Genomic DNA, 27,406 nt, shown 5'->3' with positions numbered 1-27,406 from the left:
ACATGGAGTGGACTGGAGGAGATTATGCTGAGTGAAATACATCAAGCAGAGAGAGTCAATTATCATATGGTTTCACTTATTTGTGGAGCATAAGAAGTAACATGGAGGACATTAGGAGAAGGAAAGGAAAAGTGAATTGGGAGAAATTGGAGGGGGAGATGAACCATGAGAGACTGTGGACTCTGAGAAATAAACTAAGGGTTTTGGAGGCGAGGAGGGTAGGGGAATGGGTGAGCCTGATGGTGGGTATTAAGGAGGGCATGTATTGCATGGTGCACTGGGTGTGGTGCATAAACAATGAATCTTAGATCACTGAAAAAATAAAATAAAATTTTAAAAAAATTTTGTGTATCCAAAGACGCTGCTGACGGAGTAAAAAGGCAACTCACAGAACAGGGGGAAATATTTGCAAATCACATACCTGATAAAGTATTTCAAAACAAAACTCAACATCACTCAAAAACAAAAAAATGGGCACCTGAGTAACTCAGTCACTTAAGCGTCTACCTTCTGTTCAGGTCATGATCCCAGGGTCCTGGGATTGAGCCCCATGTCTGGCTCCCTGATCAGTGGAGAGTTTGCTCTTCCCTCTCCCTCTGTCCCCCATTCATGCTCTCTTGCTGTCTTGCTTTCGCTCCCTAATAAATAAATAAAATCTTTTTAAAAATATGGTTATGATACAAGTTTTATGTGTATTTTACCACCATAAAAAAATGGGGGGGAGGGGGAATTGGATAACAATAATTTAACTGACCATAATCTTCCCATCAGAAACCATGGAGGCCAATAGACAGTGAAACAACATCTGTAAAGTGAATGGGGGGGGGCTGTCAACCAGAAAAATGCCCTTCAAGAATAAAATCAAAGAAAGCATAAGGAAATTTGTAACCACTCAGATGCATTACAAGAAAGGCAAAAGAAAGTTCTTTGAGGCAAAGGGAACTGTATATAACAAGTATAGCATTAAGGACATAGAGTAGTGTCTGAACACCAAATTGTTTGTTTTCTTGTGCAATGATACAATATTAACTCTAAGACTTTAAATAAGGCTGCATATTGTAATTCCTACAACAAGCATTTTTTGAAAATATAATTCAAAAAGATATATCTGGAAACAAACAGAGTCAATTCATCAGGAAGATAACAATTATAAATGTCAATATGCCTTAAGATGCATGAAGCAAAAATTAACATATTAAAAGAGACAATTCCACAACTCTAATAAGGATTTCAAAACTTTCTCTAAGCAATTCATAGGAAAAGGACATGAAAGGTAAAGATGGAGAACCCAAGAAACATTGCCAACTACCTTAACCTAATTTATATTTCAGGACATTACACCCCAAAACTTTAAGTACAAATTGTATGTTTACCAAAGAGAACATATAGTAGGTCATAAAATAAGTCTCAATAAATTTAGAAGTTCTGAACTTATACAAAGTATATTATCTAACCACAATATAATTAAACTAGAAATCAATAGAAACAAGATATCTAGGAAAGCCCCCAATACTTGGAAATTAAACAACACACTTCTAAATTATTAATGTGCTAAAAAAAGAAACTAAGTTTTAGATATTTCAAAATGAATGATAATGAAATACAGCATATGACAATGTGTCTGATGCAGCTACAGCATTCTTAGAGGGAAGTGGATAGCTTTAAATACTAATATTAGAAAAGAAGAAATGTCTAAAATCGATAATCTGAGGTTCCACTTCAAGAAGCTATAAAAAGAAGAACAAAGCGCCCCCAAGGAAATAAAAGGAATGAAATATTAAAGATAATAGCAGAAGTTAACAAAATAGAATGAGTTTTTGGTTTTGTCAATTATCTCCATTGTTTATCTTCTATGTAAGAATCAATAAAATGTTAAACTCCTGGCTATATTAATCAAGAAAAAAGGGAGAGAACACAAAAATAGTTATTATCACTGCAGATCCTACATATATTAAAGGAATGATAAAGAGAATATTGAACAACTTAATGTGAAAAAAAAAAAATGCTGACCTACCATAGTTAGAATGAACAAATTCTTTGAAAAATACAGCTTGACAGAAACATAAAATTGTCAGTTGTTGTACTTATAACATCTCTATAAGGACTAAATGTGTTATCTAAAACCTTCTCACCATGAAAACTCAAGCTCCAGATAGTTTAAGCAGTGAATTCTGTCAAACTTCCAAAAAACAAAAATGATACATGAACTTTTCCAGAAGATGGAGAAGGAAACACTTCCAACTGTGTTTTATTACCAGTATATCATTAATTTAAAAAACAACAACAACAACAACAACAGATATTTCAGGAAAAAAATTCTAGACTAACATATCTCATAAACAGACAACAAATTTTCTTAGCAAAATGTTAGCAAAGCAATCAAACAAATTATTAAAAAAAAAAGAATATTAATGACCACATGGGCTTTTTCCAGGAAAGCAAGGGTGGTTTAACTCTTTAAAATTGATCAAGGTAATTTTCAATTTTAACAGAATAAAGAAAAGGTAAGATTCTCTAAGAAACAGTAAAGACATTTGCCAAAATTCAACATTCATTTATGATATTCGCCAAACTAAGAATAAAAGGGAACCTCTTTGATTTGATTAAGGACATCTAAAAAAGAAATCTACCACTAACCTAGTTGATGGTGACATTTTGAACACTTTCGCCTAAGGCTGAGAACGAGTCAAGAATTTCCACTCTCACCGTTCATCTATTCAGTGTTGTCCTAGAGGTCCTAGCCAATTTCAACTGACAAAGAAAAGGAAAAAAAAAAAACATGAAGCTAAGAAATAAGGAAGTGAGTTTGGAGAAAAAAAAAGAAGAAACAACAGCAAGATTATTCCTCTTCAGGGTCACCATGACTTTTTTATATAGAAAAATTCTGAGAAATCTACAAAACAACTAATAAGTGAATTAAGGAAGGTTTTGGACTATAAGGTTTATAGACAAAAACCAACTGTGTTTTCATAGAACAGTAGCAGAGAATTGGAAATGAAATTTTTAAATATATATCTGTAGGAAAACATAATCTCTACGAAATGGAAGCAGAGATGGATTTAACAAAAATGATGTAAGATGCCTTCACTGAAAAAGACCTAAATAAATCGAGGGCTATATGGTGTTTATGAGATAGAAGAATCAATATTTTTATGATGCTTGTTCTTCCTAAATTGTGGGGGCTGGCAAGTCTGAAATCTGCAGGGCAGACCAGCAGGCTGGAGCCCCAGGGAAGAGCTGATGTTGCAGCCTAAAGCCAAAACCAGTCTTCTCTGAGAATTTCCTCTTCTTTGGGGTGTTGGAGGGGGCCAGTCATTTTCTTTTAAGGCCTTCAACTGATTGCATAAAACCCACCCCCATTATGGAGAATAATCTACTTTACTCAAAGTCTACTTATTTAAATGTCCATCTCACCTAAAAAATATGCTCACAGAAACACCCATACAGGTGTTTGGCACATACCTGGGTATCTGGCCTGACCAAATTGGCACAAAATTAACAGTCATGCATACCTTTACTAGAAATGGATCATAAATCTAAGCCTAAAAGCAAAAATTAGAAACAGGAGAAAAATCTCTGTGACCTGCTGGTAGACAAAGATTTCTTAGGAAATTTTTAAAAACACACAAAAAACATAAAAGAAAAAAGCAAAGGTTAATGGGAAGTTACCAAAATTTAAAACTTCTGGTCTTTGAAAAACACTATCAAGAAAATTAAAAAGCGAGCCATAGAATGAGAGAAAACATTCACAATCCAGGTAGGTATCTGACAATGGCCTTGTATCCAGAACACATAAAGAGCCAGCCCTTGTAATTCAATAAGAAGAATTCAAACAACTCAGGTGTGAACAAAAGAATCAGTCATTTAACCAAAAAAGGATATATGAATGACCGGTAAGCACATGAATGATTCTCCACGTAATTTGTCATCAAGGGAAATGAAAGTTCAGTTCACAATGAAATATTACTACAAACCCATTAAAATAGCAGAAGTCAAAAAGACTGGCCATAGTAAGTGCTGGGAAGAATGCAGAACAATTGGGGGCGCCTGGGTGGCTCAGTGGGTTAAACCGCTGCCTTCAGCTCAGGTCATGATCTCGGGGTCCTGGGATCGAGTCCCACATCGGGCTCTCTGCTCAGCGGAGAGCCTGCTTCCCTTCCTCTCTCTCTGCCTGCCTCTCTTGTGATTTCTCTCTGTCAAATAAATAAATCTTTAAAAAAAAAAAAGAATTCAGAACAATTGGACACTCGTGGTAGAAAAATAAATGAGTACTTTGGGAAAATGTTGGGCAGTTTCTTTAAAACCTAAACATAGGGGCACCTGGGTGACTCAGTCGGTTAAGCATCTGCCTTTGACTCAGGTCATGATCCCAGGTGAGATCGAGCCCCACATTGCGTTCCCTGCTCAGCGGGAAGCCTGCTTCTCCCTCTGCCTGCTGCTCCCCCTACTTGTGCTTGTTCTCTCTCTCTCTCTCTGACAAATAAATAAAATCTTAAAAAAAAAAAAAACTAGACATATACTTACCATACTATATTGAACATATACCTGCATGTTTACTACACAGAACTGATTAATACATGAAAGAAGTACTTGTACACTTGTCTTCATAACGGCATTATTTGTGATAGCCCGTGAGTGGAAACAACCCAAATGCTCATCAGCGGGTGGCTGGGCCAACAAGCTGTGGCAAAAATATCCAAACTGTGGGCTCCTACACAGGAGGAGGGAAATGCAGTGCCACAGTATGGGTGAATCTCAAAATTGTTACCCTGAGTGAAAGAAGCCAGACATGGAAAAGTACGGGCTATGTGATGCCATTTACAGAAAATTCTAGAAAGTGCAAACTAATGGGTCGTGCCAGAAACTAGATCAGGGACTGCCTGGGGCCGAAGATATAGAGATGGCGGACTGCAGATGGGCATCATTTGCAGCGACTGAAAGTTCTCTTCGTGTTAGGGGTGGTGGCTTCACGGGTATGAACAATTGTTGGAATTCACCAAATGGCACACTGCTCAACACACCTCAGTGAAACCATAGCCACGTGGGCAGTGACGTGGTAATGGCTGCATAATGCGATGAGGGGAGTCACACTTGTGAGCCAAGCAAAATATATAAACTGGTCACATCCCTAAGGTGTACACCTGAAACTAACATGGTGTGTCAAATATATGTAAACAAATAAATGATGAGTAAATAAAATGCAAGTTAAGCAATCAGTAAATAAAAGCATAGACTTGTATGAGATTTTTCTTCTCTGTTTCTTTTTTCCACCCTCCCCCCCACCTTGGCAATCAGGAAGGGGAACAGGGAATATCCATTGATCAATGAACTTGTGATGCATAACAAACCACCCCAAAAATGACAGACTTAAGACAACTAGGGTTGTTTTTTTTTTTTTTAAGACAACTAGGGTTTTTTTAAATATATTTTATGGTTGTCTTTTCATGTTCAAAGTAGGATTTTTGACAAAAGATAACAGACTATAAAGGCAGATATTTAGATACTAAAAAGAATATCCATCAACTCGTTAACTGTTTTTCCTAAGAGAAGATGATCTTCAAATCGAGTAGTTCCGTGGTCTTTTCTCCCCTCCTATTTTATTTGGAAATGTTCTAATCTTTGGAAAAATTGAAAGCTTTGCAGAGGATACACCTGCATGCTTGCTACTTAGATTCTACAGCTGACATTTTTACTAGATTAGAACAACAGGTTCTTGGGCTCACAGTCCTACTAGAACGATGGTCTGGCCAGGGCTGGCCCGCTGCTCTTGTTCATTGTCCGCAGTGGAAGTGTAGGTGGGGGCTGGCTTGACTTGGGCCTGTCTCCTGTGTCTGGCTGGTGGAGGGAGTGCCCAGGATGACTGGACCCTTGTCTAGCACCTTCCAGCAGGATAGTCAGAGCTCTTTACATAACAACCGTTCCCAAACAGCAAGACCACGAGACCTTTGAGGCCTGGTTTCTAACTTGTATAACATATAACTACTATAACATTACCTCCACTGGATGCAATTGGCAACAAAGCCAACCCCGAATTTGGTTGGGAGGGAGCAATGTGGGGACAAGCAGGGTAAACTCTTGATGGGTCATCACTCTTGAAGTCTACTGCACTCAACCAATAGGTGGATAATGGACTAATTCTCTAAAATGTTTGGGGTCCCCAGCCTCACCCGTCTCTTCAGGCTGTGTTCTCAGCCAGCTGATGCGGTTCTAGATCACAGACAGGCCCTGTCCCCCACCAGGGTAAGGGCTCTTGGGCATCCATGATAATAAGTGCCCGTTAGGTACTGGGCATTCTGCTTGGTATTTTGCATCCATTCCTCCTAAACCCTTTAAACGATAACAGGAGATGTTCCCATTTTACACATGTAACTCACAAAAGTTAACACATACGATTTAACTTCGAAAGGTTTTTTCCAACTTGCAAAGGTAAATAACAAGAGACCCAAGTAGGACAGGGACACAGAACTCAAACCTGGTTCTGTCAGACTCCTGGCCTTTTGTCTTTGACACTACCCACGCTGTTCAACGACTCCTAGAAATAGTAAACATTTTCATTTTTTAGGACAAAACTAATGAAGGAAAATACTAGTTTTCCCCCATAGAGTCAAAGAAGTTTCAGAATGTCCCTCCAACACAAATACACACACACACACACGCTCACACACACACCCCTTGGAGCGCCTGGTAATATTTTTTAAATCTCTTTAGCAATTATTATTTGGAAAGGACAGTTTAGAGTGATGAGTCACTGCTCCATCTCCCAGGGTTTAATAATAGCAAAACCTGCTGGAAGTTAAAAAGGGATTGGGAGGACAGTGAAGGGGGATGGAAGGGTGGCTGAGGGGGGTTTCGGCCAGATGGCAAGGCCATGCACCTGAGAAATGCTTGTCTTCTTGTCCTCTTACTTCCGTGTACTTTTATGTCCTAAGCCATCTAGCAGGAATTAATATCCAAAGGCCAATTTCTGCTTTTAGGATCAGAATGAAAGATAAGGAAGTTCTTTATGGTGTCCTTTGGAGGATGTGGTTATTAGGTTTATGAACAGATGAAAAATAATGAAATGTCAGGAACCGTCCCTGTAGACTGGCCTGGGGGAACAGCCTATGCGTGAAGAGAGGCAGGGAAGAAGTTTAAAGGACTATTTAGTGCCCTTGGCCCGCCAGCAGGCCACAAGCCTGGGAGCGCTTCAATTATCCGTGATCAGCCATCTGCTGATTCTTGGAACTTCCTGAGGCTCCACAGTGTTCCATGCTAAGATTTTACTATCTCCTAACATTATAGACAAGAATCTTGGAGTGGCAGGCCCGGATATGACATTGCAGTTGTTTGTGTAAAGATACTCCCCAAATATCTTCTGCTAGCCCCAGGATTTCCTTCTGTAGATAATATGCTACAGTGTTACAGGTTTCTGACAGCAGAAGTGAACCCAAATGAAAACCATTCACAAGCCTAAAAAAAAAAAAAAAAAAAAGCCTTTCTTTCCCATCATATACTGAATTTTAAAATTTGGTTTTCAGAATGAGAAAAATAAATCTGATTTTGAAAATAGTATGTCTTGATTCAGAATGGAGGTAAAAAAAGAAAATCATTTGCTATTCAGAATCAGGTCTCCAAAAAAAAAACCCAGAAGACAACAGAAAAGTAGATACATTGGTGGCTAGTCCAGTCTTAGCTAATTCAATTCTCACAACAACTTTATGAGGCAGGGGTGATTATTCTTACTACTCAGATGAGGAATTAAGTAGTTTGTTCTCTTGAAGGTCATGCAGACAGTGAGGGGAAAAGCCAGAATTCAAACTCAGGACAGCACGACTCCAAAACCGAGCTATTTTCACCTCCGAGAAAGGGATAAAAGTAATACCAACTCCAGGAACGTAGGGAGTATCCAGCACAGACTCTGAAGCTACTTTGGGGAAAATTTAGGACGCAGGGTTAAGGAGAAGCCCACCTTGGAACTGCTGCATTTCCATCGTTAATTTAGCCCAATTTCTGGCCCAAAATAAAACTTCCCAGGCCCTGCCAGAGTGGCCAGGATCTTCAGCAGGTAATTTCCACAAGCCGTAATGTAGGTAAGAAACATAGCTCCATGTCAGTCTTGACCAATCTCTGTTGAGTATTTTATTTTCCATTGCAGTGATTCTCAAAGTGGGGGCCCCACACCAGCAACATCAGCATCACGTGCGAGATTGTTAAAAATGGAAATTCTCAGGCCTATCCCCCAGACTTATGGAATCAGAAGCTGTGGGGGTGAGGCAGGGAGATTAGTGCTCTAATAAGCATTCCTGATGATTATGTTTAGTCCTGAAGTTTGAGAACTATACCCAGTGCATAGTCCCCGTGATTCAACAGATAATGGTTGTTCTTGCTACAGCACAATTTAAGTGAAATCATATGGTGTAAGTGTCCTCAGGTCAGGAGTCAGAAGTAGCTGCCTCGGGAGCGGTGTGGACAGAGGCCCCTCAAGTGTCTGGGCAGGAGGCCCTCACCAGTCACAGTGACTCAGGCTTTGCACTGTGCCTCAACTTTAATCCCGCTTTCCTGAGCTCCCTCCCTCAGTGAGCTTATTTTGACTCCAAGCATTTAGATCTTTTGAGGGAATTATTTTCAACCTCCTAAATGTTAATTTGATCAAGACTGTTTTTGTATCCCTTGGTGAAATTAAGCCATTTTTTGTTCTAATTTCCCTGCCTACCTGTGTGCACCAAAGATGGCGTCTGCTTACAACAGAGGCTCAAAGTGAGAGGCAGACATAGGTCCAAGTTGGCCTGAGGACTCAGGAGCCTCTTGAGACTGATGCCCTTCCAAAGATAAACTCAAGTCCCCCAACCAAATGTCAGTGATGTGCTTCCATTCTATGTCATGATGGAGGCATTGGCTCTGGGAGAGACCTGCTCACCAGAAGTACACCTTCCTTGAAGCACTGGCAGTCAGGTTAGTGACAGGGGAAGGCCAGACCCTTCAGGGAGAAGCCTGAGGTGCAGGTGATATGGGCAGCATCTCATCTCTGGCCTGCCCATAACTTGTTCATCATGAGTAGGTGTTTTCCACTATTCTTTTTCAAGTTTTTGTTTAAATTCCAGTTAGTAAACATATCATGTATTATTTTTAAGGTATAGAATTTCGTGATTCAGCACTTCCATACGACACCTAGTGCTCATCATGATAAGTGCCCTCCTTAATCCCCATCACCTATTTAACTCATCCCCCAAGCCCTCTCCCCTCTGGGGATGCTTACTTTGTTCTCTATAGTTAAGAGTCTGTTTCTTGATTTGCCTATCTTTTCCCTCCACATTCATTTGTTTCTTAAGTTAATTCCACATATGAGTGGAATCATATGGTATTTGTCTCTGACTTATTCAGCATAATTCTAGATCCTCCATGTCATGGCAAATAGCAAGATTTCACTGTTTTTTATGGCAGAGTAATATTCCACTATTTTATATATATAATATATATATAAATATATATATATTATATATATATAATATATATATTATATATAATTATATTATATTATATTATATATATATTCCACTATTATATATATACACATATATGTGAATATTACTCTGCCATAAAAAACAGTGAAATCTTGCTATATATATGTGTGTATATATATATAAAATATCCTGTCTTCTTTATCCATTCACCAATCAATGGACATACCGGCTCTTTCCATAAGTTGGCTATTATTGATAAGGCTGCTATAAACATCAGGGTGCCTGTATCCTTCGGATCGGCTTTTGTATCCTTTGGGTAAATACCTAATAGTGCCATTGCTGGATTATAGGGTAGTTCCATTTTAACCTTGTGAGGAACTTTCATACTATTCTTCAAAGTGGCTGCACCAGTTTTCTTGCCCCTGTTCAGACACATTTCCCATTAACATCCAGATTCTCATGTTTATCTTTGTGAACAACACAGTCTCACCAAGGATATGTTGGGATTTCAGTAACTACTTGAGAAAAATTTTGAAAATCATGTAAGAGACACTTTATAACAGAGGTGGAATAGACTCTCAACATCCAAGAGTTACTGTGCTTTCATTGACAGGAAGAAGCTTCAAAAACAAATTTAGAGTCATAAACTATCTTTTAAATTTTAATTCCAGTAGAGTTGGCATACAGTGTAATATTAGTTTCAGGTGGACAATATAGTGAATCAATACTTCCATACAATACCCGGTGCTCATCATGGCAAACGCCTTCCTTAAGCCCCATCACCTATTTTTACCCATCCCCCCATCAGTTTGTTCTCTATAGTTTAGAGTCTATTTCTTGGTTTGTCTCTTTTTTTTCTCCTTTGCTCATTTGTTTTGTTTCTTAAATCCTGCACAGGAGTAAAATCATATGGTGTTTGTCTTTCTCTGACTTGTTTCTCTTAGTATAATACTCTCAACTTCATCCATGTCCTTGCAAAGGACAAGATTTCATTCTTTTGATGGCTGAGTAATATTCCATTGTAGATATATATACCACGTCTTCCTTATCCTTCATCCATTAATGGACACTTGTGTGGCTTCCATAACTTGGCTGCTGTAGATAATGCTGCTATAAACATAGTGGTGCTCATGTATCCCCTTGAATCAAAAACAATCTTTGAGGCACCTGGGAACTCTTGATGTCTCAGCTCAGGTCTTGATCTTGGAATTGTGAGTTCAAGCTTCACACTGGGCTCCATACTGGGCATGGAGCTTACTTTTTAAAAACAAAAACAAAAACAAAAACTACCTGTATCTTTAAGAGATTCCTTGATTAGGTCAGGCACCAAGCTTGTTCATTTTGTCTGCCCAAACCCTTTTCTCTCCTCTGTACCTTCCTCCCAGCTTCAGCTCTGTCTCCCCTTTCTAATTCAGTTCTATCTCAACATCTCTTAAGTCTCTTGAGTCACTTTGACTGTCCCTTAAAGCCAAACAACTTGACAGGGAGCCCATACAAGTAGATTTTAACCCATGGTCTAGGTCAAAATTAAGAGGTATCATCTAGGACTTTTCTAAGTGTAAAGAAAGTAAAACAAAAAATGTACTGAGAAATCCAGAATAGTCCTAGAGTTAAAATCCTGATTGCCAAACACATCAAGTAGTCTCATGCTGGCAGGCCCCCCAGCGGTGAAATTCTGCATGGGAAAGTTTCACTGTGATCATGCTGTCAAAGTGATCAAGGACAGTGGTTCCATGGAATGGCTAATCAGTTCAATAAGGCTGTCAAAATAGACTGGCTTCCTTATGGGTAACACATGATTATAAACCTGTAAAGATTGACTAAGGTCTTTATTCTTGTAAGCAGGGAACTGATGAAGCCACTGAACAATTAAAAAACAGATTGTTCACATATTTCTAAAGCACTGAGCACAGATTCCAATGCCAAAGTGACCCCCTCTCAGACTTGGCTGTCTGTAAAGGAGACCAATTAAAACTTGAAATTGGAGATTTAATTAAACAAGTTAGAATGGTAAATAACTACTTTGTTTCAACTCTGGCATCTGAAAGAATATTTTGAAAGGGTAAGAGGTAATCAACTGATGGATGGATAAAGGAGAAGTGATTTTATATATATATACAGTGGAATATTACCATCAAAAAGAATGAAATCTTGCCATTTACAACAATGTGGATGGAACTAGAGTGTATTATGTTAAGCAAAATAAATTCATCAGCGAAAGACAAATACTTTATGATTTCACTCATATGTGGAATTTAAGAAACAAAACAGATGAACATAGGGGGAAGGGAAAAAGAGAAAGAGAAGCAAACCGTAAGAGACTCAACTATAGAGAACTAACAGGATTAATGGAGGAAGGTGAGTGGAGGATGGGCTAAGTGGATGATGGGTATTAAGGAGGGTACTTGTTCTGATGAGTACTAGGTGATTTTTGTAAGTGATGAATCACTAAATTCTACACTTAAAACCAATTTTACCATTTATGTATAATGGAATACTACTCAGCCATCAAAAGGAATGAAATCTTGTCATTTGCAGCAACACGGATGGAACTAGAGGGTATTATGCTAAGTGAAATAAGTCAGTCAGAAAAAGACAAATATCACTGATTTCACTCATGTGAAATCATATGTGGAATTTAAGAAACAAAATAGAGGAACATAGGGGAAGGGAAGGAAAAATAAGGTGAAAACAGAGAGGGAGACAAACCCTAAGAGACTCTTAACTCTAGGAAAAAAACTGAGGGTTTTGCTGGAGGAGAGGTGGGTGGGGGGATAGGGTAACTGGGTGATGGTCATTAAGGAGGGAACTTGTGTAATGAGCACTGGGTGTTATAAGCAACTGATGAATCACTAAATTCTACACCTGAACTAATAATACGCTATATGCTAACTAACTTGAATTTAAATAAATTCTTTTTAAAAAAGGAAAAAAATAAGTAAATACAATGGTCCTCAGATTAAGGAACTCCTAATACCCTGATGCTCCCAAAAGAGGATGTTGTTATAAAGGTAGATGCATACACAAAAGAGCATCATTTGGATGTTTTTTTAAAAATGCTGTAGCTAATCAATTTGCGACATGAGCAGCAGAAGACAATCAAGGTCTTCCGATACTATACAGGAACAAATTCTTGGACAAATTCAAAGAGGCTATCCTATGATGTCAAAATGTGGCTCCAGAATCAGATAAAAAGATGCTGGTAATAATCTGGCTATATGTTGCATGAGGATATAATCTTCTCCACTCTTACATCAGCCTTCCAGGGATGTCAGGGAACTTCCAACAGAATAAAGTTCACTTAATTCTGGTGGGGAAACTTTACTAAAATTGCTGGGCAAGTACACGGTGCCTATGTCATCTGTCACCAACATCACCTCTGGGACGTGTAAAAGTAAGACAAAGCTACGAGATCAGTCCTCAAGTCCCCCTTAGACATCTCCAAACAGATTTCATATGGTTATCATCATCCTAAAAGTCAAATCCCACAGGTGTCCAGTATTAGAGGAACCCACATCAGTGAAACTGTCATTATGAAACTGAAAAATCTTACCACTCACTCAAAAACTCCATTTTGTCCATTTTTTTTAATCTTCAGAAGATATCTACAGGACAATTTTTTTTTAATTAGCAAAACTCTCAGAAACCCTTGAACTTCCAAAGTTGCTGCTTTGGTCATGACCTTAATAACTATGGACAAATCCCACCTAAAGCTCATTGACTCTCCCTTCATGGGTTGATGGCTGGCAGCCGTATACATCAGCAATATCATCCAGATCTTATATTCTATCCTGTTACAAACTCACATGGCTAAATATTTAAAGGAACTACGGCATACTTTCTCTTACCATCTTACTGGTGGCTTTTCCTCAGCATCTTCCTAACCAATCCCTCCATGGCTAAATACCTAGAGACTGGTCTTCTAAAGAAGACACCACTGTGGGGGATAGTTCTTGAATCCAGATGAAAATGAATTTTTTGAGTCCTAATTACCAACAGCACCCTAGTTTAATTACAAGGTATTGATCCTGAGATGTGTGTCTCCCAATTAAATAGAAGCCAGCTTTTCTTAGACAACTGGAAAGAGATCCCAGCAGAAGCCTCCAGATTTTTAAAAAACCCTCCAGATGCGTATCATCTTCTGAAGGCAATTGCTGAACCAAAACCCCAGGATACAGCAGACATAGTGACTTGAAATACACTGCTTCCACCTAAAAATATCAGAACAAGATCTCAAATGCCTACAACCTTTGATTGACATGCACTTGTTTGCATGCTTTCTTATTGCCCTACCTATATTGTCTTTCCTCTGTAGTTTTAAGGGCCTTACTTTCTGATAGATATGTGTTATTTAACAGTAGGACATAGAATGCCTCTATCCTTAATACTGGCATGTGCAGCACTAGTTACTCCTTAATGTGAGTACCATATGTTGCTACAACTCACTTGTGGTTTATCTAAAACATACCACTGAACCATCTATTGGTGACTTTCACTGGGGCAGTAAACCACTTTCTTCTGATTAGTACCAATATGCTTTTGAGTGCCACATGACACTCTGTTAGTCATTGATAGACTCAACCACTACATGGCATTCTATATGGCAAATACCACAACAGACCAGACAGCTGAAAGCCTAAGACCCTCTTATCACATTATAGGTTTTTACCTTTTAGAGGAGCTAGCTTCTATAACCAAATTCTCACAGAAATGGAACTTAGTAAGGAGCTAAGAACTGGATTACAAATTGAAGATGCTTCATTTTTATAAACCTTATAAAGAAGATCTAGAACTTAAACACAAGATCATTCCCTTCTACTACAAATATGCCTGCTGATCTTCTTTAATTTTCATCACCTGGTGACTCATCATGCTCAAGTCAGAATTGCATGGCATACCAGACAACCTCTTGGAAGTACTTAGGTCAAAATTACTTCACTAGGTGTTCCGCAATAACTGGTGTAAGATTTTCAGCACAAAAACCTCTTACTTAATACTATAAGTTAAATAGGGACTTACTTTGCTGGTAAATTACTACCTACATATAAGAAAGTCCCTGATGTCACTCAAGGTCCATTTTGGCCCATCAGCTTTCTCTCTCAGGAAAAAAAAAAAAGCTCTTTAGTCCATTTATGAAGAAGAAAAATTGATCCTCAAGTTTGTGAATTTCCCTATTCTGGTCCACTTTTTCCTTTCCTCATAACTCATTTCAAATTTCAAAGTCCACCCAAAAGGTGGAGACATTCTGCACATTACAATTCCAGAACTACAGAAGAACTTGACAATGCCTTTAGCGCTATAGATCTTCCACCAAAAAATTTCGCAAGATAGACAAAGTGGTTCAAAAATGAGCAGCCTGGGGCACCTGGGTGGCTCAGCGGATTAAGCCGCTGCCTTTGGCTCAGGTCATGATCTCAGGGTCCTGGGATCGAGCCCCGCATCGGGCTCTCTGCTCCTCAGGGAGCCTGCTTCCTCCTCTCTCTCTGCCTGCCTCTCTGCCTACTTGTGATCTCTGTCAAATAAATAAATAAAAAATCTTTTAAAAAAAATGAGCAGCCCTAGTCAAATGCAGCCTTCAAGGCAGAATGTATGCCTTTAACGGGAATAATAATGCTCACAAACTTTTCCAGACTCTTTCTTGTTCTATAAATACCTGAAAAACACAGGAAGAGATTATAACATTAGGTAATCTGATATCCCTAGGTTTGCTACTACAGGTTCTACAAGTTGAGGACAGGATATGTTCTCTGGTTTAATTTGACTATTCATGACTCCTAGAGTCAAAGTGGACTACATCTTCTGATCATAATCCTCTTCATAGTATTTATATTTTTGCAACATTCAAATGTCTGGTTCCCCATGTCTAAAATGCTGTTATTCGGTTACTGTCTCACTAATGACTATTCAACAGGAATGAAACTTTACAGTGTGTCGAAAGTCAAGTGACCTCCAACATAGCCACAGATACTGTGATCAGCAGCGTACACATAGAATGATCACCCTGAGAATATAGTCTATCTTATAGAATTCATTGGCTTAAGTAAAGAAGAAGGCAGGACTGAGGAATGAAATTTCAAAAACCACAACATGCAAATTACACAAATTGTAAAGAAACCATAACTCACAAAACAGAGAAACTGCATAAGAATCACATTTAAAACACAAACCCTTTAATCCAAAGGGGCACGTGCACGAATGTTTATAGCAGCAATGTCCACAATAGCCAAACTATTGAAAAAGCCTAGATATCAATCAACAGATGAATGGATAAGGAAGATGTGCTATATATATATATATAAAATATATATATTTTATATATAAAAAATATATATATAAATATAAATATATATATATTATATATAAAATATATATATTTTATATATAAAATATTTATATATTTTATATATATATTTATATATAAATATATATATATAAAATGGAATACAATGCAGGTATCTAAAATGAAATCTTGCCATTTGCAATGACATGGATGACATGGATGGAACTAGAGGGTATTATGCTAAGCACAATAAGTCAGAGAAAGACAATTATCATATTATCTCACTGATATGAGGAATTTAAGAAGACAGAGGATCATAAGGGAAGGTAGGGAAAAAAATGAGAAAAGACAAAATCAGAGAGGAAGGGGCACCTGGGTGGCTCAGTGGGTTAAAGCTTCTGCCTTCAGCTCAGGTCATGATCTCAGGGTCATGAGATCGAGCCCTGCATTGCGCTCTCTGCTCGGCAGGAAGCCTGCTTCCCCGACCCCCTCAACTGCCTGCCTCTTTGCCTACTTGTGATGTCAAATAAAATCTTAAAAAAAAAAAAAAGAGGAAGACAAACCATAAGAGATTCTCGATCTCAGGAAACCATCTGAGGGTTGCTGGAGGGGTGGAGAATGGGAGGGATGGGGTGGCTGGGGGATGGACATTGGGGAGGGTATATGCTATGTTGAGTGCTCTGAATTGTGTAAGACTGATGAATCACAGACCTGTACCCCTAAAGCAAATAATACATTATGTTAATATAAAAAACACAAATCCTTTAAGCTCCATGTGCATTAGCAATAGTTGCCTCCCAGCTATATGCTAGAAAATAAAACTAGTTTCAACAATAACCTTGTTCTATATACCCACCGAATAATCTATTCCCTAGTTTCTAACTTTTTAACCAATCACTGCCAAGCCCTACTTACTACCTCCTACCTAAAACTACCTTATGTCAAACTCCTCTCCAAAAAACCCAAGTGCTCAAGTTACTAAATTCATTTGGTGAAGGCTTTCTCCCTTGACAAGTTTCTAATGAACTCCTCTTATTTTCTAGCCACAACTAATTTCTCCAACCACTTTTATGGGACCTTTGACTGAAACCACCTGGATGAACTTTATATAAAGATCCATTTTCCCACATCCAGGAGATGGACAGCAACTCCATGAAGTCCACCTGTATGTTCTTCCTGCCAAGACAAGAGTGTCTGGCACCTGATAGGCACACAACATCTGTTAAATAGATAAAAATAAGCCACCAATATTAAGTAAAGATATTTTACTGAGGTTAACATGCATATTTGCAGTTGCCTATTTAATCTCAAGAAATTACTGACAAAAACAATGAATACTGTTACGCTGAAAAGAAAAAAATTAAATTTTTTTTAAAATTACTGAAAAGGAAAAGCTTCAAGTGCATGAAAATATGCCCAATTTATACTGAAAGCCATACTGAATGAAAATATTTGGAGCAGAGCCACTGAATATGTTTGTGCCAGAAATTCAATGAGTTGGGAGTTCAAGAACATTCCTCAGATTTTTAAATAAAGGGCTAATATTACTTCTCCAACTGAGAACCCTGCTAATCAAAGACTTCTATGGGGCAAGATGGATAGAGGCCAGGCTCTGGAAGACCCTTTTTCTGCTTCGTCATACTCAGGGCCCTTCTCATTGCCCTCTGGAGGAAACCTGACCTCCTCATCAGTTCCCAGGACAAGCCAAGGCACAATGGAGAAACAAACTACTATGATCTGCAGAAGATGCTATAAGAAAGACACCAGCAGGCCAGAAGAGAGGGGAAAGTCAAAAGATAGAGCAAAGTCAGACATTCAGTGTATGTACAGATGAATAACGCAAACTGACCTCTCATTAGCAGCAGAGTGATAGCTCGGAGAAGTCTCAGCCAGGGCCCTGATCACCACTGCATTATTGGCAGAAAGAATTTTGTCTACACCATTGAAATCACTCTTATTTGCTATCAAAAAGTTGAGAATGAAGCAAACATGAAAAGAATGTGGGAAAGAACGTTTTAGAGAGACAGCCCATATGGAAACTTTAGTGGAGGAAGGGTGAGATTAATGGAAGAACTTAAATGATGCCTGAATAAGACAGTTGCCCAAGATGAGGAGGCAGTTACTACCCTAATATGAACACATTTCTAAATTAATCTTACCTGTTCATTTCTTTTGCTGAAACATGAACCAAGCAAATACCTTTTCCTATATTACTCAAACCCTGTCTTTATTTTCTGTCCTCTTGTCTCCTTTCCTACACTTTCTTCAATGGAACTCACATTTACTTGCTTGATGATAAAGCTGGGGTTTGTATGTCCATCTTTCAGGCAGTCTTTCCTCAGTGTTTTCTAGCTACATCAGTCCATCCCTTATTTCTTCTTGGCTTCTCTGATTTGGGGGGGTTTGGTCTTTTAACTAAAAGGACACCTTACTACATCAGTGAGAAAGGTCTTCAAAGATGGCAGAAAGTCTTCTTTCCTTCTCCCCAAGTGCACTATAAAGTAGTTTAAAAGCAACCATTGAGGGATGCTCTAAAGGTCAAAAGGTCAACAAGCATCCAGTAGGTGATCTACAGGTGTGTGGTAGCCTGCCTATTCTTGGGTTGCACACCACCTGCCATTTTAGCAAGAATGTTTTCACCTAATTAATCTGCACTCATGAGCTCTCAGAACTCAAATTCTCAGAATTTGAGGAGTTTACTCAAAACATGGAAGAACTGAATTAATCAGCAAGGAAAACTAGTACCCTCAGTGAATGAAGGGAAAGGTGGCAGTGGTCATAACATCCTTAGGATTCCATTGCATCATTTATTGTAAGTTTGTGCTATGAAGTCTTTAAGTCAATTCTATGGAATGATGTAATGGAGGAAGCTGACTCCCTCACTCTTGTTGGGTTGGGGGATATATGGAAGATTCTGAAGCCTAGTCAAGGGATTCAATTTTCTTACTTTAGTCATATGACTAAACAAGGAAAACTTGACAGATCACATCAAGGATCTTTTAGAATTATAGCTCCCACCCCAGTGGTTCACCAGCTGCTACATTCTTACTGATGTAACAAAACATTTTAACACACTAAAATTTATCCTTTGGGAGCAGAAAAAAAAAATTTTTTTTTGATTCCTGATTTCCTCAAAAAAGTGCACTTGGACAGCCTCAAGCTCAATTTTCATACCGGAATAGGGACAATCTACCCAAAAACTGGCTCTGAAGCCACCAAATAGAAGGTGAAAATACACCTGCCTTATAGGTATTTGGAAGATTTCATTTGCCAGATGGAGGTTTCCAGGCTATGGGCTCCCAGAAAAGCCATCACTCATGCTTAATTCTGAGGTAAAGACTTTGCAGTTTAAACCAAAACATTATACCACCCTTTCAATTTGACATAAATTTCAATTTATGTCCCCTTCCTTCATCAAACAGTCCCCTTTACAAAAGGTCAAGAGCAGAGGTTTCTTCTGTGATTCTTTTTTTTTTTTTTTTTGACAGAGAGAGAGAGATCACAAGTAGGCAGAGGCAGGCAGAGAGAGAGGAGGAAGCAGGCTCCCTGCGGAGCAGAGAGCCCGATGCGGGGCTTGATCCCAGGACCCTGAGATCATGACCCGAGCCGAAGGCAGCGGCTTAATCCACTGAGCCACCCAGGCGCCCCTCTTCTGTGATTCTTAACCAAGAACTTTTTTCTCAGCCTTTTATATATCATCTGTGATTCTCCAATGGATGTGTAGGTATGGCAGCCTCTTCAAAACCCAAGGCCATATATCAAAAATTATGTTATGAACTATGCATATGACTGATAAGAAATAAGCCTTCCCCCTCATTTTCTAAGCCCTTAACAACAGGAGGCTGATATATTCTAAAGACGTTAGTTGCCATCTAAAAGAAGTGCAGTAAACCGATGACAATATGAGTTCTGGAATCTGACATTTCAGGTTGATCTCTTGATCCTTTTACTTATTGTGTATATTTGGGCTAAACATTTTACTACTCTATAAACTCTGATTCCTTCAAGCAGATATGTTGCATTTCTTCATTGGTAGCATTGTTTCATTTTAACATTGTCTTCCATTATCAATATTGAAAGCTCCATAATCTATTTCTAAAATGTTTTTATTGACAGGAGACCCATTGTACAGACACAGAATATTCTGACTTCTGGAAAAGAATGGCGACACTTTAACAAAGACAAGAAAAGCATAAAATTCAAAAGTTTTCCTCTTCACTCTAATTTTTATTTTATATTAAGCTTGAATATGAATATTAGTTACCTTGCAGAATTAGAGATTTTTATCTCATACATATTGAGCTCTGGAGCTTGGTAGCCTGGTTCCCTCAAGGTTCTTCTGCTTACTAGCTTTGTGACTTTGAGTGTTTTGCTTAACCTCTCTAAGCGTTATTTTCCTCATAAGTGAAATCAGCATAAGAATAGTTCCATTCCATAAGGTTTTGATGGGTTTTAATAGGATAGTAATGGTTAAGCCCAACATCTAGCACATAGTAAGTTTTCAATAAATTTTAACATCTAGAATAAGAGAGAAAAAGTAGCATCATTTTGTGGAAAATTATCACCAAAATCTAGGAGTTTTCCAAAAAATTGTTCAGGGATTACAAATCAGAAAGACCTTGGGAAGAATAAAGGAAAAGGTAACTTTGCTTAAATATATCATATTGAAAATTTGGTTATCTCTCTGCTTTTATTAAAATAACACTTAAAGGGGCACCTGGGTGGCTCAGTGGATTAAGCTGCTGCCTTCGGCTCAGGTCATGATCTCAGGGTCCTGGATCGAGCCCCGCGTCTGGCTCTCTGCTCCGCGGGGAGCCTGCTTCCTCCTCTCTCTCTGCCTGCCTCTCTGCCTACTTGTGATCTCTCTCTCTCTGTCAAATAAAAAAAATAAAATCTTAAAAAAAATAAAATAATAAAATAACACTTAAAATGGCTTTTAAAAAACAAAACACAAGAATGGAGACAATGAGAGAGGATGACACCTGATAAAGATAAAATGTTGAATGGATAAAGAAAATGTTATACACACACACACACACACACACACACACACACACACACACACACACAATGGGATACAATTTATCCACAAAAAAGAAGGAAATCCTGCCTTTTGCAACAACATGGATGGAACGGAACTTGAGGGCATTAAATTAAGTAATCAAACAGAGAAAGACAAATACTGTATGATCTCATTTATATATGTGGAAACCAAACCAACACAAACCAAAACCAAAACACTGAACACATAGAATAAAGAACAGTTTTGCTATTACCAGACACATGGGGTGAAGGAGTCAAAAGGTATAAACTTCTAACTATAAAATAAATAAGTCCTGGGGATGTAATATACACCATGATGACTAAAGTCAACAATACTCTATTGTATATTTGAAAATCACTAAGAGAGTAAATCTTAAAAGTTCTCATCACAAGAAAAAAATATTTGTAAACAAAATGAGATGATGGATGTTAACTAGACTTATTGTGGTGTATCCAGACTTATAGCAGTGAGTATTTAACAATATACAATACATTTAACAATACTCTAGGGGCACCTGGGTAGCTCAGTGGGTTAAAGCCTCTGCCTTCTGCTCAGGTCATAATCCCAGCGTCCTGGGATTGAGCCCCACATCAGGCTCTCTGCTCAGCAGGGAGCCTGCGTCCTCCTCTCTCTCTCTGCCTGCCTCTCTGCCTACTTGTGATCTCTGCCTGTCAAATAAATAAATAAAATCTTTTTAAAAAATTTAACAATACTCTATTGTATATTTGAAAATTTCTAAGAGAATAAATCTTAAAAGTACTCATTACAAGAAAAAAATATTTGTGACTAAATGAGATGATGGATGTTAACTAGACTTACTGTGGTGTATCTAGACTTATGGTGGTGAACATTTAACAATATACACAAATATCAAATCTCTACACCAAAACTAATATAATGTGTCATTTATATTTAAATATATATGTGGTTGAAATATGGAAAGCAAACGGACAGTTGCAAGTGATTTAGCAAAATAAAGCTGAAACTGACCTATCTAGAGAAGGAAAACCAGAAAAAAGAAAGTAAAATCACATCCCAGAAAGTCTTGGAAATTAAAGGCAATAGGCATCTTTGAAGATATAAAAGAGGAGTAGGCTGAAAACAATGAAAGTAGTTGAAGGTATGTACAGAGGGCTGTTCATTCACCAAATGTACTTCCTCCAGAAGATGAAAGATTTACTCTCTGAAGAAAAATGAAGCACAGTGACTCTGGACCTCAGAACATCAGGTACAGAAGAAGGCACAGGCAAGGCAAACTGCTATAAACCAATAAAAAATTAGAAGCTTTCAGTACAAATTGAGTCCTACAGGCTGCTACTCCTGCTCAACTCCAAAGGCTGGGGCCCATCTTACAACCCACAGTCAGAGGACTGTAAATTCGTCTCAGGGAATCTAAAAGCCACAAAAGACTAACAGATACTGGTGCTTCAAGTCTCTCAATGAAACAATTTGGTCTCCAATCAACAATCCCACATGAATTACATTAACAAAACATACACATGCAGCTTCCTGTCAGCTTTTTTACTCTCATGCTCTTTAATATGAATGCACAGATGCGTATTAAGAAACAATTTTATCAGTCCCCATTTACTCAGTTATGCTATAGTAACAAACACAAAAAATCAAAATGGTTTACAAAAGTAAATAAATAAGGACTTCCTGTTTCTGGTCCAGCATATAAGGAGTACAGATGTCCTCACTCTGATCATTGGAACAACTGAAACAAAGAGAAAAAGCTGAACAAGCTGAAAATTAACAACTTTTCTGGCTCCATCGGAGAATTGAGGTCACAAACACTACCCAAACAAGCAGCAGGTGTAGAAAATCATACCTATCAGGAACAGAAGCTCAAGAGGAAACGCCCACCACTGGAACCAGCACTGGGGCAGGAAAATCTAACGTGCAGCTGCCTAATTGATGAACTGCTCAGTCTGGACAAGCTGAAGAGTTAAAACCTCCAAAGGGGGCCAGGCTCAGAGGGGGCCCCATACTCTAATAAATTTTACTTCTTTCAGCCAAACCAGGTTCTCATGGCAGAGGTCTGATTAAATCTGCTCACACTTCCTGCAGGGAAAAAGGAAAAGTAGCAATTTTGAAGTACACACTCAAGAGACACTATTTTATCAGAGCCTGACTAATTGGGGAGCCTCACTGTCCAGGGGAAAGGTAAATAGTCAAGACAAGGTTAAAAGAAATTGAAATTGGGTAAGGGGGAAAGGGAAAATTGAGAAGCACTTTTGCAGGTCACAACCCAGTGACACACGGTCATTAAGTGACTGAGACCCAGTCACAGGCTTATAGACTGCTTCTCTTCCCCCTTCACCCAACATACACACTTTGCCAACACATCAATAAGGCTCTTGTATAATAACAGAGGATTAAACTAAAAGCACTGCATGTCTCAGACCATATTTAAAAAGAAGTATCTAAAGGGAAACCCCAAAACAATAGAAGAGGTAAGAATAAAAACATCAGAATAAATCTTAGCTTCTGACACCTACAGCTACAGCAAACAGTAAACATAGCTGAATTTCTAGCCAGACAGATAAACATAAAACCTCACACTAAAGTCCTATTTACCCCAGCTCCTTTTACCCAATACATGAGGTCTGACTTTCAACAAAAAGTAAAATTATAAGGCATTCTAGAAGATAAAAAACACAATTTGAAGATACAGACCATCAGAGCCAAGCTCATGCATGGTAGAGATTTTAGAACTGTCATATCAAGAATTTAAAACTCAGAATGATATCATGAGAACTCTAATTTAAAAAGTAGAAAACATGTAAGGACAGGTAGATAATGTAAGTGAAGAGATAGAAACTCCATGAAAGAATAAAAAGAAAAGGCTAGAATAAAAAACATTAAAATAGAAATGAAGGGGGCACCTGGGTGGCTCAGTGGGTTAAAGCCTCTGCCTTCGGCTCAGGTCCTGATCCCAGGGTCCTGGTATCGAGCCCCACATCAGGCTCTCAACTCGGCAGGGGGTCTGCTTCCTCCTCTCTCTGCCTGCTTCTCTGCCTACTTGTGATCTCTGTCTGTCAAATAAATAAAATCTTTAAAAAAAATAGAATTAAAAAAAGAAAGAAAGAAAGAAAAGTGAAGAATGCCTTTGATGGGCTCATCAGTAGATTGGACAAAGCAAGGAAAGAATCAGTAAGCTTGAAGACATGTCAATAAAAGCTTCCAAAACTGAAGTGCAAAAGAAAAAGTATGAAAAAGACATTGTTACATCATCCCATCATTCTTGGATATTCTGTAACACACACATTGTAGGAATGCCAGAAGGAGAAAGAAGAGAAAAAAGAACCAAAGAATTTAAAGTAAAAGTGACTGAGAATTTTCCAAAATTAATGACAGACATCAAACCACAAATCCAGGAAGCTTAGAGAGCCCTAAGCAGGATAAAATATCTGTCCCCAACAGAAAAAAAAAAAATTTAGGCATATCATATTAAATTGCAGAAACTCAAGCACAGAGGAAATCTTAAAAGAAGCCAGAGGAGAAAAACCATTAACTATGGAAGAACAAGGATAAGAATATACAATGGACTTCTCTTCAGAAACCATAGAAGCAAGAAGAGTGGAGTAAAATATTTAAAGTTCTGAAAAGAAAAAACCACCAACCTTGAATTTTTTTAATCCAAAATTCCCATTCAAAAGTTAAGGAAAAATACTGTCTCAGACAAGCAGAAGTTGAGGAATTTATTGCCAGTAGATCGGCCTTGCAGGAAATATTAATGAAGTTTTTCATTTAGAACTAAATGAAAATACAATTTATGAAAATTGCTCATAAGTAGCAAAAGCAGTAGAGGGCAAGTTGTAGCGTTGAATGAATATCTTAAAGAAGAAAAACCTAAAATCAATCATCTACACTCCACCTCAGGAAACTAGAAAAATAAGAGCAAATTACCCCAAGTAAGCAGAAAAAGAGAAAAAATAAATCCTCGACAAAATATTAGCAGTAGAACCACCAGCCACAAGCACACACAAAAGGAAGGAGAGAGTGACACCCTGTCAATGCCCATCTGGAGACCATGACTGGATGCTGAAAACAACCAAGAGGGTAAAAATACCCCATTAAGCATATGTGGGCAAAAAATTCCTAACATCTCCAACCATTCAAGAAAGCATAAGACAGAAATAAGGCCAACAATACTAATTTTTTTTCATATGCTAAAAAGGAAACAGAATCAGAAACAAGGGATCCTGAGAAGTTCCCAATCCAAGTAATACCTTGTGCATAGCGAGTCCAGAGAACTAGAACTAACTCCTGCATCATCAGAGAAGCCTAAAAAATGGCCAATTTCATAAAGACCAAATCTTACACCTATGAGTACACCAATAGTGATGATTAAAAATAAAATCATAAGTTGTGAAAAGAGAAAAAAAATTAGCATATCATCCAACAATGTATAAAAGGAATTATACACCACGACCCACTGGTATGTACTCCACTTTGAGTGGTGAAAGTGCACTGCAATAAATAAATAATAATAATAATAATAAATAACCCATGCAAAATCACATGACCACAAAACTTTAGAATCTTAGGGGGAAAATTCTAAAAGCATTCTTAAGGGAAAAGTGATCAAAAATAAGTATTTATCCAACTTCTGAGCAAAAACATTTGGAAGAAAATGCAGCAATGAAAAAATCTGAGAAACGCATTTTCCCAAATCACATTTTTAAGCTATCTTTGAGCTATCCGTTCTAAGAAAGGAAGAATACATTTCAGACATACAAGTTTTCAAATATTTTACCTATTATTCTTATATTCTCATGAAACTACTGGGGAAGATTTGTTTCACAAAACTGAGGAAGGAAGGCAAAAATACCAGAACAAGGAACCTGACACTGGAAAAAATTCATCAAAATTCTGAAGATAATGATGAAAAATGGCTAGCTGGCCTAAAAAGATATAAGCCTATACTAGAAAAGAAAGATAAAGGGCTCCAGAAGAGGTGACATAAAGAAAAAAATATATGCCTGAAAGATTATCTAATCTACTTTTCCTCAATTGAGAGAAATTTTATAATCCTGTATCAATGTTTAGAGGAATAATTTATAACACATACATTAAAATAGCAAAGGAATATTGAGATAATTAACCCTAGGAAAACAAATAGTCCATGAAATAATATTGCATGAGAAGTAACAGTGTCACTAATGGTTTAATAACATGTATCCTACTAACCTTCCAGTTAATAACATAGACTCCATATTATTTTTTCAAAACAACTATTTGGTGGGAATAAAGAGTGAGCATAAACAAACAAAAAAAGAGGTTATTTTATTTTAATGCCTTCTTTCTTCTAAAAGAAGTGAGCCACACAAAATGAGATCTGTATTTAAGTGGTTTATCACCTGAGAGCACGCTCCAATCTCTGCAGCACAAAACTTAAACTCAAACCAAAAACCACAGTATTGTCAGCTTGAAGTGTCAGTGAGTGAAGATTAATATTGCTCTATTAGTGAGAAATTGAGGAAGTGTACACCAGGAGAATGGGAGCCAAAGAGGAGAAAGACTCCAGTTAGTCATATAAACTCTCCTAATTTCTTGTTGAGCCAACATTAACAGAACATGCACGGAAGAGAACACTAGAGCCTTGCAAAAGCAATATCTAAGGAGTTGGGAAAAGCTGAGGAGAGATTTCAGCAACTGTCCACAAATTAATCAATATTTGGAAAAAATCTCATCAACAGAATCCTCAGAAGGGCAATGTCTTCGAAAAGGAAACTATGTCCCAGGATTATGATTTTCCCTAAGACTAAGAGCAAAACTGAATCAGATACAATCTAAGATAATGTATGATCAAATATCTACAACTTTTAAGGTGAACTGCCAATAATTGAAATGCATGAGAGAAAAAAATAACATTCTTCAGGTTCTAAAATCCAGAATCTTCATCTTGTAACCCACAATGTCCAGTATACAATCAAATGAAGATGAAAAAACATGACCCATAGTCAATAGAAAAATTATCAAATCAAAACAGATCCTGAGATGATACAGGTGTTGAAATTAACATTCAAGAACTTCAAAGCGATTATAATAAAAATGTCCAAGAGCAACTAGAAAAGATGGTCATAATTAGTAAACAAATGGAAAATATAAATCAAGAAATGGAAATTTTAAAATTAACTTTCCAGAACGGGAAGGTACAATATCTGACATGAAAAATTAACTAGATGAGCTTATTCAGCAGATTATAGAAGGCAGAAGAAAGAGTCATTAAACTTAAAGATAGGGGCGCCTGGGTGGCTCAGTGGGTTAAAGCCTCTGCCTTCAGCTCAGGTCATGATCCCAGGGTCCTGGGATCGAGCCCCGCGTCGGACTCTCTGCTCTGCCGGGAGCCCGCTTCCTCCTCTCTCTCTCTCTGCCTGCCTCTCTGCCTAGTTGTGATTTCTCTCTGTCAAATAAATAAAATATTAAAAAAAAAAAACAAAAAAAAACTTAAAGATAGAATAATAGAAAATATCTACTCTAAAGGGAAAACTCGGAGAGGGGGAAATGTGTAACTTTTGGAATAACTTATAACTTGTGGAATAACATCAAGAGGACTAGTATATGTGTTAAGTTGAGTCCCAAAAGGAGAGCAGGAAATAGGGGTTGTTTTTTTTTTTTTTAATGTTTTGAACA

This window comes from Meles meles, chromosome 12 (assembly GCF_922984935.1).
Source record: "Meles meles chromosome 12, mMelMel3.1 paternal haplotype, whole genome shotgun sequence".
In the NCBI taxonomy this organism is placed as follows: Eukaryota; Metazoa; Chordata; class Mammalia; order Carnivora; family Mustelidae; genus Meles; species Meles meles.
This window is presented reverse-complemented; position numbering follows the sequence as displayed.